At 37.5% G+C, this 16,094-nt stretch overlaps 2 protein-coding genes across 3 annotated transcripts in view; one reads left to right on the top strand and one right to left on the bottom strand.

Moving 5' to 3' along the window:
• LOC126779875 (uncharacterized) overlaps positions 1–16,094 on the bottom strand; it is a 97,504-nt gene that overhangs the window by 34,361 nt on the left and 47,049 nt on the right. The gene's annotated exons all lie outside the window — the stretch shown is intronic.
• LOC126779892 (uncharacterized) overlaps positions 12,099–16,094 on the top strand; it is a 46,488-nt gene continuing 42,492 nt past the window's right edge. Inside the window, exon 1 of the mRNA XM_050504051.1 lies at positions 12,099–12,249. The gene's annotated coding sequence lies outside the window, so the exon portion shown is untranslated. The remainder of the gene's footprint in view (positions 12,250–16,094) is intronic.

The following is a 16,094-nucleotide window of genomic DNA, read 5'->3' as shown; positions in this document are numbered from 1 at the left end:
CACTCACGATCGGGTGACCCAAATGGTTAACAAGCCAGTCCGCCTACATATAACAAAAAAAAAAAAACAAATACATTCAAAACGTCAATCGTTACAAAATCATATATAAAAACTTTTTATACGGAACCGTTATTGATTTAATCAGTTTCAACGTGTTTCAAGACGAGGTTACTCGAGTTTTTATCGCTATACTCGTAGCTGAGACCGTTCGTGAGTTATTACGTTCAATACGAGCGTATAAATACTTTAAATTCCCCTGACAGACTTTTTTTTTCTCACGGTAAACCATCGGAAACTATAGGAATATACGATGTACGAGGCTGTATGTACGTTTTCAGGGCATTCTAATACTCCTTTCCAAAATGAGTGTATGCGACTCATTAATGACTCGTTAGTAACTCTCACTTGTAAGTATAGTATAGGTAGGCGGACGAGCATATGGGCCACCTGATGATAAGTGGTCACCAACGCCCATAGACATTGGCATTGTAAGAAATGTTAACCATCGCTTACATCACCAATGCGCCACCAACCTTGGGGACTAAGATGTTATGTTCCTCGTGCCTGTAATTAAACAGGCTCACTCACCCTTCAAACCGGAACACAACAATACCAAGTACTTCTGTTTTGCGGTAGAATATCTGATGAGTGGGTGGTACCTACCCAGACGAGCTTGCACAAAGCCCTACCACCAGTAAAAAGTACCCTATGTCCTTTTCTGTTTGCCGGGAAACGTGTATGCGAAATGTCATGCCGATCGGTTAAGTAGTTAAGAAGTGATAGCGTAACAAACAAACACACTTTCGCATTTATAATATCAGCAATAATTAATTAAAAAACACTAAAAACTATATCATTGAAAACATTTAAAAACAAATTATTATTATACATATCATGCAATGCGATGCTATTTCATGTAGCAACAACAATAATAATATCCTGGGACATTATTCAAACACGACCATCTGATCCATGATGGAAACCAGACTGATATACTACATATACTACTTTTCTTTTGTAAATACATACTTATATAGATAATTACACCCAGACTCAAGACTAACAGACGTGTTCATGCACAAAAATGTATGTCCTGGGTGGGTATCGAATCCACAACCTTCAGCGTGAAACGCAAGTATGTACATATATACTACATACAAACACGCCAACCGGCCCAACACGAACACTCGTGTTCGACAATCACTACATACATTAGCGATCACTCATCACGAGATCTCCTAAGCTATCCGCCCGATTGACTTGAAATTTGTCACAGTTACTCCTTCTGATTTAGACGCTCACTAAGAACGGATTTTACGCAAAACCTATCCATAATTTATATATAATTATTATTCTCAACTACCCGTGTGAAGCCGAAGGATCAGCTAGTAAGTCACCTGCTGTCTTTTTTTTTATAGAATAGGAAGGCGGACGAGCATGTAGGCCACCTGATGGTAAGTGGTCACCAACGCCCAAAGACATTGGCATTGTAAGAAATGTCAACCATCGTTTACATAGCCAATGCGCCACCAACCTCGGGAACTAAGATGTTTTATCCCTTGTGTCTGACGGTGAAGGAAAACATCGTAAGGAAACCTGCGTGTGTCTAATTTTATTGAAATTCTGCCACATGTGTATTCTACCAATCCGCGTTGGAGCAGCGTGGTGGAATAAGCTCCAAACCTTCTCCTCAAAAGGGAGAGGAGGCCTTAGCCCAACAGTGGGATATTAAGAGGCTGTTACTGAGAATATTACTCAATAACGGCATAAATCATTAGTTTATATGTATTACCTGGTTGTAGACCAGTTTTCACATTTTTTTTTTTTTTATAGAATAGGAAGGTGGACGAGCATATGGGCCACCTGATGGTAAGTGGTCACCAAACGCTCTTAGACATTGGCATTGTAAGAAATGTCAACCATCGCTTATAGCCAATGCGCCACCATCCTTGGGAACTAAGATTTTATGTCCCTTGTGCCTGTAATTACACTGGCTCACTCACCCTTCAAACCGGAACACAACAATATCAAGTATTGCTGTTTTGCGGTAGAATATCTGATGAGTGGGTGGTACATAACCAGACGAGCTTGCACAAAGCCCTACCACCAGTAAATTTACATTCGCGCGTTTTAATATCTATTACATAAAAAAGTCTTAATAAACAAATTTCATTATAAAGTTCGTGCCGAACGAGAGATTTAATCTCAAATCTCCTATCCTTCAAATAAATCAAGATCAGTTTTATAATATTATGTACCAGCGATAATGCGAAAAAAGCAATGCAAAAGCAAAAGCAAAAAAAGCATAATGCGATTTAAAAGTAATACTTAATTATCCATATTAGTTTTCATTATTATTTTTATTTTATTTTTAAAATTTTTTGTGCATTGTTTTTTTTTTTTTTGTTATATGAAATTTTGATTTATCTTTTATTTGTATTTTTTTTTTGGTATAATGTTTATGCTGCCTTATTGTTCATGCAGTTGTCACCTGTAATTGAGGTACCACTTAATTTATTTTTTATTTTACGAATTGTGTGCTATCATGTATCTGTGTGTACTTTGTTGGTGATCTAATAAATAAATAAATAATGCCATTAATAAGTAATGCTTAATTATCCATATTATTTTTCATTATTATTTTTAAAGTTTTTGTACACTGTTTTTTTTTTGTAACTTGTAATTTCGATTTGTCTTTTATTTGAATTTTTTTTTTGGGCTATAATGTGTGTGCTATCATGTATCTGTGTGTACTTTGTTGGTGATCTAATAAATAAATAGTTACTCGCAAAATATTGATCTACATAAAAAGTTTATCTCGTAATACATAACTCCCTGACGGCAAGATTTTTTCCTACATCTTCAACAATCATCTTTATACTTCAGTCAATTTACCCAAAACCTACACGAATTTTACACTTAAACCTTCCGCATGAATCTATGCGTCCATTGTTGAAAACCGTACGAAAATCGGTTTGCTAGTTTTCGGATTTATCACGGCCAAACAGACAGACGCGACGAGGTACTTTGTTTTATAATATGTAATAATAATAATAATGTCCTCCAGACCGATTTCGGCCACGGCGGCCAATCTCAAGAGAGATTAGCCAACTGCGCAGGAGATATTATAGTGCACAAGTGTGTGCGCAAACACAAGTGCACTCTCTATTCACTCTTTTCCATCACTCTCATATTCCGATAGGACGGCAATCCGACACGACCGGAAAGAGTTCAGGCGCAGGACCAACGGCTTTACGTGCTTTCCGAGGCACGGGAGTGTACACACTTCCAACTTCCAGACTCCGGGCTACTACTGAGAATTTTCTGACAGAAAAACCCAATAACGTTTTTACTGGCCCGACCTGGGAATTGAACCCAGGACCTCCAGGTCTGCGGCCTTATATCAAGCCACTAGACCAACGAGGCAGTCAGTTTATAATATGTACTGATCTATCTAAATAGGCAAATACATAACAGTTACACACTAACTATTTCTAATCTATCATATATTTTGTTTCGTAGCTATTGAGCTTAATAGACAAACGCGAAAGCGAAATGTACCCGCGAACAACCTTCTCAGATTACAAAAAGCTGATAGTTTTTCAAAACTTGCCCCCAACACAGGTAGTTTCTTGCTACTATAGAGTTCAGGTTTTAGGCTATACCAAGATACCAAATTAAATTTATCAATCATAACAAATGTATGTCTTTAACAAATTTTCAATAATTATTACTTATAATATATAACACTAGTAATATAGAAGTCTAGCAGTAGTAAACGGTATCTGTCCGTTTGTTATACCATCACTGCGAAACAGCTGAACCGATTTTGATGAAATTCGCAATGATGCTTACTTATAACACCTGATAACCCCCCCCCCCAAACGAAAACTATTAACAAGCAGAAAGATATTCAAGATTAAATTAAAAACTCACCTCCGTGCCAGATAACAAATATAACTACAGATAAAAAAGGAACGTGTTTAAACGCGTTTTATATTAATTAAACTATCATACCATTGCTTCATTATTAATTAGAAAAAACTAATTATTTTATCTATTAAGATAATCTTACGTAACATTAACTAGAATTAACTTAAGTTTCTAAAATACTAATTTAAGATTTATTAATATTACTAAATACTGAATTAACTACAGAAGTGTCTGGGTGGGTACCACCCACTCGTCAGATATTTTTTTTTTATATTTGCCGGGAAGGCAAATGACTACTCCACCTGAAGGTAAGTGGTAGTAGAGTCCAAACGCGACGATGGCCAGAATGGCCAGTCAAGAACAATGTTCTGCACTAGCCGCCCCCTCTATCGCTACACAGCAATACGAAGTATTGTTACCGTTTAAAGGGTGAGTGTGACCTTGTATCTACAGGCACGAGGGACGTCTTAGTTCCCAAGGTTGGTTGCGCATTGACTGAATGTTAGGGGTAAAGTAACAGCCTGTTAATGTCCCACTGCTGCTAAGGCCTCCTCTCCCTTTTGAGAAGAAGGTTTGGAGCTTATTCCACCACGCTGCTCCAATGCGGGTTGGTACGGTTTTGAACCCACGATCATCGGTTAAGATTCACGCGTTCTAACCACTAGGCCATCTCGGCTTTTAGTATGTTAGGGCTGGTTATTATTAAAGCATCAATATCTAGTGGCGGTTGTGATTTGCCACAATGCGATCCATTCTCCGATCTACCTATCCATTAGAAATATTTAAAAAAAAAAAAACATTTTACCAAGCACTTCATTACTAAACACCTTACTCATTTGTCCGAACACATCGTTTAAGAAATCACAATTACTCAAGACGAAATATAAAAAATATATATAATGCGTTTACATTCTAATAGCTTATACACAGTTTTGTATTGCCGCTAAAATTTTATTCGCAAGCATTTATTCGACCTCTACATGTGCGGCAGATTTCGCTCAGCTCAAACAACTAAATTGTATTTTTTTTTATACTATAGGTAAGTGGTCACCAACGCCCATAGACATTGGCATTGTAAGAAATGTCAACCATCGCTTATAGCCAATGCGCCACCAACCTTGGGAACTAAGATGTTATGTCCCTTGTGCCTGTAATTACACTGGCTCAATAATAATAAACTGTTGTCAGCATATACAACTATTAAAAAATACATAAGCATATCCCCAATAAATAAATTACTAATATTCCTATTTATCCCTCCGATTAAGCGTGAAGTTTTTATTAGGATCGAACCTGTGACTAGACATCCCGTAAACCATTGCGTTATCGACGCTTAAATTATACTACTACATAACTATTCTATACCGAGATACACAAAACACTATTTCGATCAAAGAAGTATATAAACAAACCTTATATTTACATATTTCATGCAAACAATTCTCGATTAATATATTTCTATTTATAAGACAATAACTATTACACTTAACCAATTCGTTCATGGACGAGATAAATAGGAATTAAAGGCAAAATTATCACAGCGTGGCCCATTTGTCCTTTATGTTTTAAATTATAAAAGAGGCAAAGTCTACGGTGTTGTACGTTCGTACCCAATTGAAATCGAAGTAGTACACATAAACAAATCTTTGTTTTACATATTAAATGATATTCGCTAGCTCTGCTGCATGTACACTACGAATATAACACAACACTATTACACTTAACTATTTATATACACTTTAATTTCACTCCCAAATTTTCGATAGCAACTTTGTCGACATTCGAAACGTCATTCGCGAATCCGCAATGAATACCACAGATTATTTAGATCTCGACCAGTCAATCAATCAACAGCCTTTCGTAATCCACTGCTGGACATAGGCCTCTCCCAAGGTGCGCCAAAGCTCCCGATCCTCCGCCTTCCGCATCCAGTCGGTCCCCGCCACCTTCTTAAGGTCATCGGTCCACCTGGCTGGAGGGCGCCCAACGCTGCGTTTGCCGATCCGCGGTCTCCGCTCTAGGTCTCGTATCCTCCAACGGCCATCGGTCCTACGACATACGTGACCAGCCCACTGCCACTTCAGCCTGCTAATTTTTCAAGCTACGTCGGTGACTCCGGTTCTTCGACCAATCACGTCGCCTCAATTCAAGGTCAAACTTGCTCATTTGTCTTTACCCCCGTAGGCATAGACAATACAAGAATTGTTCTATTAAAATTATGATATGTATGAGTGCCTTATTGTTCGAGCTTCAATTGTAAGGCTATATAAAGCTATGTTTTTTTGTCTGTTAAGAATTTCGCAGTAACAGCCAGTATTTAGCATGAAGATGATTCTGAGTGAGGGAATAGAGTGCATTTGTGTTTTTTTTTTTTTCGAAATGATCTGTCGCCTTGGAGCGCACATATGCAGCCGAATGTTGGGAACCGACTTAAGGGCTCAGAATACGCGTGTCCTAAGAGCGTCTCTTGTGAGGCTGGATCTTTCGACGTCGGGAGTTCAATGAGTGATCTATGTATTGGAAGAATGCGGTGTTTACACGCACACACCCAATTGTCTAGTTGAGAATGGTCGCCATCACCGAAATCATCAACCAAACTATTGAAGTAAAAATTTTCCACTCAAAACGAACGACAAAACACAAACAAACAGGTTGATCACATTTTATATATATATATAAAATATTATAGTCATAGACAATTAATTTACATATATTTGAATACTAACAGTTTTTATATATTACATTGAATATGTTAGATAACGAAAACTTCTATTAATATCGTGCTTATAATATACATTCGAAAACAGTCAAGTGTGACATTCATATGCAAAACGATGGTTCCGTATTAAAAATAATTTACCAGGCTAGTTAGCCTAGCCGTTGAATGCAATTATCGCAAGACCGGCCATCTTGCAGGTCCTAGAGAGAGGTTTAGTCCAGCAGTAGATGTTTCCCGGCTGATATGATGATTATGAGCTTACCCATCTATTACGCTTTCACTTATAAACCACTGAACCGATTTTGATGAAATTTTCAATGAAGCAAGATTGAAACTCAAAGGAAGGACATACTATTTTTTTATAGAATTGGAAGGCGGACAAGCATATGGGTCACCTGATGGTAAGTGGTCACCAACGCTCATAGACATTGGCATTGCAAGAAATGTTAACCATCGCTTACATCACCAATGCGCCACCAACATTGGGAACTAAGATGCTATGTCTCATGTGCCTGTAACCGGAAGACAACAATACCAAGTACTGCTGTTTTGCGGTAGAATATATGATGAGTGTGTAGTACCTACCCAGACGAGCTTGCACAAATCTCTACCGGCACTTTTTTAAAACTAACACGCAGACGAAACCGTAATCAAAGAAAACCAAGAAAGTTAAATAATAACTCCTGCGAAGTAACTATCGGCCCGTTAGTTAAATATAAAGTACTTAATCATCGATTACTAAGTACAAGTCTACCACGATACGTTTTTTTAAGTTGGAAAATACCTTTTTTTTCGTACTGTCTAGTTGCTTTTGGCCGTAATGGCCTCTACAGCATCACCGGGCGTGAACCGCCTGAAATGAACTCAGCCGGATGTTGGCAGCCACACAAGGCGCTCAAGAGAAACGGACGACCGAATGGTGCCTCCTGTGAGGCCGGACCTCGGCTTAGGACGCCGTTGAAGTCGGGGGGAGGGGGAGCAATATTTGGAAAGTACCTAAGCTGATCATGAACGACTAACAAATGCGGAACCCTAAAACGAAACCATGATAAACATTAAACGGTTAATGTCTATTGAGTATGTTTTAACGGCTTTGACTGTTACATAATGTAACTCGGTAACTAAAGGCACAAGGGACATAACATCTTCGTTCCCAAGGTTGGTAGCGCATTGGCTATGTAATGAATGATTAATATTTCTTATAGCGCCATTGTGAATGGGCGGTGATAATCCCTTACCATTTGGGGGCCTATATGCCAGTCCCGCTTACCTATTATATATATATAACTAAACGCAAACATGTATAATTATGTTCTTCTAACCGATTTCGGTGACGATGTTCATTTTAAAGAGAGACCTTCTTTTCTACAAAGTTGATGTATGGAGGTATACACCGGAATATCTAGTAAAAAAGCGGTACCCACTCCGTCTCTTCGGGGGACGTCACGGAATCGCTTGCGCATACTACCGCGTCTACGGTTACAGAGACGCCCTACCCCCAGCGACACTTACAACGCGGAGAAAAGGTGCGCATATCACCGACACCTTCTTTAACGAAGGGTGTCAACGCAGCCATTCTCCTCACACTCCCGCCCCGCAGCCTCCGTCTAGCAAATTCGCAGAAGACCATCTCCGTACAGCACCGCTCGCTACCAACTGTAATGAGATTAGTTGATTGCGCAGTGCACAAGTGTGTACGCAAACTCAGAACTCCATTTCGGAGAGTACGATCGTACGATGAACGGCGTTTCGAGGACTGCAATATATATCCTCTTTTAATTTCGAGTGTTAGCTTTTCGTTAATTTTCAACATCAAAATAAACAATTGCCTTGCAAAATATTTACATACCGCGAGCGGTCACCGTCGACCACCGCACCGATTCGTGAATGTTAATTTAATGAACAGCAAACCTGATTTGAGCGGTGTAATGCGATAACGACTTTATTATAATTAATTTGTTAAAAAAAATACACATACAAAAATTATATTTGTCAAAATTAAATAAAATAAAAACTTTTTTTTTTGAAAAGACCTACTCCGACCACAAGAGGAGTAAAGACAAAAAAACAATTTTGAATCGACGCCATACCATTGGTCGAGATCTTAAATTATCTGTGGTATTCACGAGGAAGTCACGAAAAATATTTCACTGCGATTATCGGCGAAGTTATTATCGAAACTTTGTAATTAAAATTAAAGTGTATATAAGTAGTTAAGTGTAATAGTGTTGTGTTATATATAGAGATATACATATGTGATGATGATTTGTTAACTGTCTCGTTGGTCTTTTGCCTAGATATAAAGCAGATCCCGAAGTCCCAGGTGCGAACACCAGATCGGGCCAATAAAAAGTTATAGGGGTTTTCTGTCTAAAAATTCTCAGTAGCAAACCGATATATGAAAGTTGGAAAAGTGTATTCGTGCCTCAGAAATCCTGAAAGCCATCCTGCGCTTGAACTCTTTCCGGTCGTGTCGGGTTATTGTCTCATCAGCTATTGTGAGCTAGGGAATAGAGAGAGCACCTGTGTTTTTGCACAGACATTTGTGCACTATAGTATGTCCACAGTTCGCTAATTTTTCTGTCTAATCGCTAATCTGTCCGGACGACATCATGAATTTCACACGTACAATATTACGAACGAATTTCTATTATATAAATTTTTTGACGACATTACAATGACGAAACATACGATTCCTAGGAATAACAAAAAGGCTTGTCACTGATGATACACAAACATCCGCCAATATTACGGTACATCAAAGGCACCGACGAGGGTCTGCGATATAGATTAGGAATTATTTACAAGTATTTATGTATAAACCTAACTATGAATCACAGGAAATTTGTAATAATAAAAACTTAGGAGTCATTTAATACTAAAACTTATGCAGCTGAACAGCCTTACCTTAATGGGGGGGGGGCTTTGTGCCTTTCAAACTGGGTGATAATAGGTCATAACATATTCAACCGCCAACAGCACTTAGCATTATTGCGTTCCAGTTTGAAGGGTGAGTGAGCCAGTGTAACTACAGGCATGAGAGACATACTTAGTTCCCAAGGTTGGTGGCGCATTAACGATGAAAGAATTGGTTAATTCTCCAAGGTGGCCTTTATGCCAGTTCGCCTACCTATTTTATATGAATAAAAATATCTCGAATTAAACGCGTGGAGATTAAACCTCACGCGAGAGGGATTTGGTAAATACAAATGTAGTAGATGTTCATCCAGTACATGCGGGCTTTCGCACACGATGTTTTCTTCACCAAGCAAGAGATGACCTCATCTATACCAATGTCATTAAGACGAAGTGTTTGTTTTTTCGTTTCAACGCTAATCTCAGGATTGACGAGTGATTTGCAAAACTATTTTAACGTTAGGTAGTATATAATATCACACTACAATAAGGGGCGGAATGATAAGGGATGAAATCGCGTAAAGATAAACAATCTTAAACCAGTTTCTCAATATTGTATAAGGGATGTTTAGCGTCATTTCAATTTTTCAGATGCTTCCATCACCGAAGTTTGCGGAACACGTTAAGAACCTCATTTTATCGGTATATATTATATAACACTACACTAAGACCGTACAGGCGAAACAATAACATTTATCGCGGGTGAAACAGCGTAAACATAAGGAATCTTAAAATGGAACTTTCTCAATATTGTCTAAGGGATTGAGAGTCATGTCAATTTTCCAGAACATTTCATCACCGAAATTTACCGGACACATTAAGAAGCCCTTGTATCGCTCATTTCAAAACTGAAATTACGTCATCATCCACTTCCTGCTAAAGTACCTCTTCGACATGTACAACTGGCAGTCGTGTATCACATAAAGGTGCGGTCAGAACTTCGCCTTTAACTAACATACAGATAACTTATATACATTTAAACCGAAAGTATTACACAACGTTTATTATTGTATACACTACAATTTTGTCGAAATCGTTAAATTCCTACCAATATTATAAATGGGAAAGTAAATTTGTTTTTTTGTTACGCTGTCACGTCTTAACTTCTCGATCGATTATCATGAAATTTTTTAGACACGTCATAGGGGTTACAAAATAGGGGTAGTTTTTAGTATGTGTGTGTGTATTGGAGAACATATATTAACTGTATTTCACTATTATTTCTTTTTTTTTTTTATAGAATAGGAAGGTGGACGAGCATATGGGCCACCTGATGGTAAGTGGTCACCAAACGCCCTTAGACATTGGCATTGTAAGAAATGTCGACCATCGCTTACAGCCAATGCGCCACCAACCTTGGGAACTAAGATTTTATGTCCCTTGTGCCTGTAATTACACTGGCTCACTCACCCTTCAAACCGGAACACAACAATATCAAGTATTGCTGTTTTGCGGTAGAATATCTGATGAGTGGGTGGTACCTACCCAGACGAGCTTGCACAAAGCCCTACCACCAGTGAAATTTCATCCAACGTATAATAGCACCACGATCGTCTGATTAGTTTTCATCAATCTCGATACAGCTTAAAGCTCATGAGATTTGCATTTACATTTTGTAAACTATATTAACCATAAGAAAACTTAGTGAAAAGGCTTTATATACAAATATATGAAATACAGGTAAGCAAACGTATACATAAACGGTAATATTAGCCATTCCTTATATCGCCAAAACGCCATCAACCTTGGGAACTGAGATGTTATGTCCGTTGCACCTGTAGTTACACTGGCTCACTCACCCTTCAAACCCGAACACAACAATACTAAGTATTCCTGTTTGGCGGTAGAATATTTGATGTGGTGGTCAAAAAAAAAATCTATAGCAAAAATCTTAAAATTCCCACAAATATAAGCAAGACTATCTGGAGAACGATTAGAGTTTATTCCACCACACTTCTTTCAAAGTCAAATTTAATTTATTTACTTCAAACATTATATATAATTATACATGTATACAAATATTACAAATGTTAAAATAACTCTGTCTATTTGTTACGCAAAACCACTAAATAGATTTTGATGATATTCGATATATAGCTTGAAAGCCAAAGAAAGACACGGGGTAGTTATTTTATACCTAACACGTATTTCATTACTCTTTTTACCCTCTCAGTCGAGCACGAGATGAATAACGTAAACACGTAATTAAAACGCTTACCCACGATATTTTAGTGTCCTATTTACCACGTTAATAAAAAATAACATCCCCAGTGAATAGTTAACAACATATTTGAAACATATATAACTCTATTTTCAGACAACTTATGTGACTCAAAGTTACGCCCTATGTAAACTAATTTCAAAACCAAACATACAAACTATATAACAAAGATAATGCAACTAGAACGGAAAAAGATAGTAAAATTTAAAAAAAAAACGGCGAATTACTCACGCCGCATAACACTATCCGGCATTGATCAATGCTAAAACACACCTGCGCAAGAGTCGACGGTCAGTCTGCGTGTAGCTGTCGACGCGATCGCACGCGTACGTTGTCAAACAGTGTAGTGCTTTCAAAGTCGTATATAAAGTTTTGTGACCGCGTTCGAAAATTAAATTCGTGGAACGTGTTCTGTTTCCAAATAGAAAACCAGCCAGTGACAAAAAAAGTGTTTCTAAAAGTACGTTAATTTTATTGTTTACAATATATTATACACAAAAACAACAACTATATATAAAAATAGAAAAAATAATTATTGATTCATTAAAAACCAATTTAATATTACATCAGTAATAGTCTGTGAATGTCCCACTGTTGGGCTAAGGCCTCTACCCATTATTTTTTTTTGAGAAGGTTTAGAGCTTATTCCACCACGCTTCAATGCGGGTTGGCGGAATACACATGTGGCAGAATTTCAGTGAAATTAGACACGTACAGGTTCCTTCACCGTCAAGCACGAGATGAAAAATAAACACAAATGTATGATAATTCAGTGGTGCTTGCTCGGGTTTGAACCCACGATCATCGGTTAAGATTCACACGTTCTAACCACTGGACCAACTAGGCTTATTTAAATTACATAAAAATAAAAAATAAAACATTGAAATATCGATTAAGTATATACCAATGTCGCTTCAAGGATTTCTAAACTTAAATTAACCCGCGAATACTTTTATTAAAACACATTTACAAAACACGTTGCGCGTGCGCAATCATTCTTTTACTTACGAAAGTAGTTTTATCAATAATTTAATACAAAAACATACATACTTATACTTATATAAATATAATGCCTAACACGAAGAGTCCCCGCGCAACTATGGAACCCATTTTAAATAATAAATTGCATAGAATGTTTAAATTAAAATATAAAAAAAAAACATTAACTGGTTATTTATGTATATACATATATAAATATATTTTAAAGCATTTTATATATATTGGATGATGTTTTTTACATTTAAAAAACAACAGCTGTGTTTATTTACAACGGAACGAATAGATACATATGTACAATAAAAATATAATTTTATTCAATAAAATAACTTATATATCAATCGTAATGTCACATTATTAAATTGATACGAAATTTATTAATTTATTTATTAAATGTTACCAGCAGTTGTATACTCTAAAAAAAATACTTAATACATGAAAAAAAAAAAACAAATAGCATGGCGCATATACCGGTGTTCGGTACTTTACACGACGAACCGAAATTTCCTGATGATCGGTATACAGTGACGGGCTGGTTGGCGTGGTTGGTAGATACTTGCCTTTCACGCCGAAGGTCGTGGGTTCGATTCCCACCCAGGACAGACACTTGTGTGCATGAACGTGTCTGTTCGTCCGAGTCTGGGTGTGATTATCTATATAAGTATGTATTTACGAAAGAAAAGTAGTATATGTAGTATATCAGTTGTCCGGTTTCCATAGTACGAGCTCTGCTTAGTTTGGGATCAGATGGCCGTGTGTGAATAATGTCCCAGGAGTTAAGACGTAACAGCATAACAAACAAACTCACTTTCGCATTTATAAATAATATATATAAATTATATACGTAATTATAAAATTTTAAAGTCTATTAGCTTATAATAAATATAGAGACCTATACATATAAATATATGCTGGTGGTAGGGCTTTGTGCAAGCCCATCTGGGTAGGTACCACACACTCATCAGATATTCTAACGCAAAACAGCAGTACTTGGTATTGTCGTGTTCTGGTTTGAAGGGTGAGTGAGGCAGCGTAATTACAGGCACAAGGGAGATAACATCTTAGTTCCCAAGGTTGGTCGCACATTGGCGATGTAAACGATGGTTAACATTTCTAACAATGCCAATGTCAATGGACGTTGGTGACCACTTACCATCAGGTAGCCCATATGATCTACCGCCAACCTATACCGTAAAAATAATAATAATGGAAGTGTCTGTCTGTGATTTCAAAATAACTATATCTATTGACTATTTGCGAGTTTTTTGTTTGTCTATCTGTGTATCCCACTAACTAACTCAATCTCACGCAGGAGACATCACCGGTTTTGCTAATTTACAATTAAATATTTAGTCTCAACAGATTCGCGTTTCATGTTAGGATAGTGTAACTGCGTCAGAGCGTCACGGTAGCACGCGAAAGCGATCCCGTGGCGCTCCTCGTTAAGACGGAAAGAGTACCGCTGATTTTTTAGCGGGTATTCCGATGTTCGGGGCGCAAACGGCGATTTTAACACCGGCGCGGCGGGGTAATCGCGTAATGTGTTTTTCCTTAGTGTGTTTGTATTATAATAAAACTCAAATTGGAAAGTTATATTAAACAGTTTAGGTAAGTAAAAACCAAGGTACTCACGTGTTGATGTGTAAGCATGTGAGCGTGTACCGATCTCACGCACACAATAACGCACTTAATATAACGAATCTTACGCCTACGTCGTCTGACGCTCGAAATCTTACGCCTACGTCATCTGACGCTCGAAATCTTACGCGTACTCATCTGATGCTCGTTGTATCAGTTAGCTACCGTGTATCGAGCGCTAAGATGTTTACACACAAAAAACAATATTCGACTAATATAAAACAGGCACATGGTCCGCTGTCTATATACATAAAACCTTTACATTAAAGAACAAACATACGAAAAAGAACGAACTTTTGGTAAGGAACCGTCATCAGCATACACAGGCAAACTCGATCATTTTTCATCACAATCGAATTTCACAATCAATTTAGGATTTCAATAGCTTCCACCCGCTGTGGCTTCAGATGTCGCGTTGTTTATGTATTAGGTCAGGGTAGAAACTATCTCTATTTTATATTTCTACATCGGAATCCGTTCAGTAATTTTGCGAGATAGTGTAACAAGGACTCATTGACCTAAAGTAATTATTACACATTTTTTTGATATATATAGAATAGGTAGGCGAAGAAGCATATGGGCCACCAACGCCCATAGACATAGCCATATAAGAAACCCATCGCTCACTTCGCCAATGCGCCACCAACCTTGGGAACTAAGACGTTATGTTCCTTGTGCCTGCAGTTACAATGTCTCACTCACCCTTCAAACCGGAACACAACAATACCAAGTTCTGCTGTTTAGCGGTAGAATATCCGATGAGTGGGTGGTATCTACCCAGACGAGCTTGCACAAAGCCCTATATATACATTATTCACAATCTATGTATATAGTTGACTATGTAATTAAATTTGAGAAAAACAGTAACAACCGAGTTTCTTGCCTCTTGCCTTGCCTCAGTTCCGGAATCGGAAAGAAATTCACATTAAATTTTCATTTTTAGGCAGAATATATAAAAAAAAATATTGTATGTGTGTATTAGAGCATTTTCTCGCCGTTTCCACTCGACCACTCGGTAAAATCTACATTACAAACCGGTTTATATTATGTTTTAGTTTAACGTTTAAAATAATTATGTTAAATGAAGATTCAGGAGTGCTTTTAAAAGTACACGTGAATTAAGTATAGCTTTTTAAAAGCTTTTATTAAACATCCTTTTTTAGTACACGTCAATAGCAAGCAATAAAATTCTAATTTTACCCATGCGACGTCGGGTCCGGTAACTAGTACGTTATACTATATATATTTTACTGGTGGTAGGGCTTTGTGCAAGCTCGTCTGGGTAGGTACCACCCACTCATTAGACATTCTACCGCAAAACAGCAGTACTTGGTATTGTCGTGTTCTGGTTTGAAGGGTGAGTGAGGCAGCGTAATTACAGGCACAAGGGACATAACATCTTAGTTCCCAAGTTTGGTCGCACATTGGCGATGTAAACGATGGTTAACATTTCTAACAATGCCAATGTCAATGGACGTTGGTGACCACTTACCATCAGGTAGCCCATATGATCTACCGCCAACCTATACCGTAAAAATAATAATAATGGAAGTGTCTGTCTGTGATTTCAAAATAACTATATCTATTGACTATTTGCGAGTTTATTGTTTGTCTATCTGTGTATTCCACTAACTAACTCAATCTCACGCAGGAGACATCACCGGTTTTGAC

Source organism: Nymphalis io, chromosome 30, assembly GCF_905147045.1.
Source record: "Nymphalis io chromosome 30, ilAglIoxx1.1, whole genome shotgun sequence".
Taxonomy (NCBI): Eukaryota; Metazoa; Arthropoda; class Insecta; order Lepidoptera; family Nymphalidae; genus Nymphalis; species Nymphalis io.
Note: the sequence above shows the minus strand (reverse complement) of the source record. Positions and strands in the feature narration are given on the sequence as shown.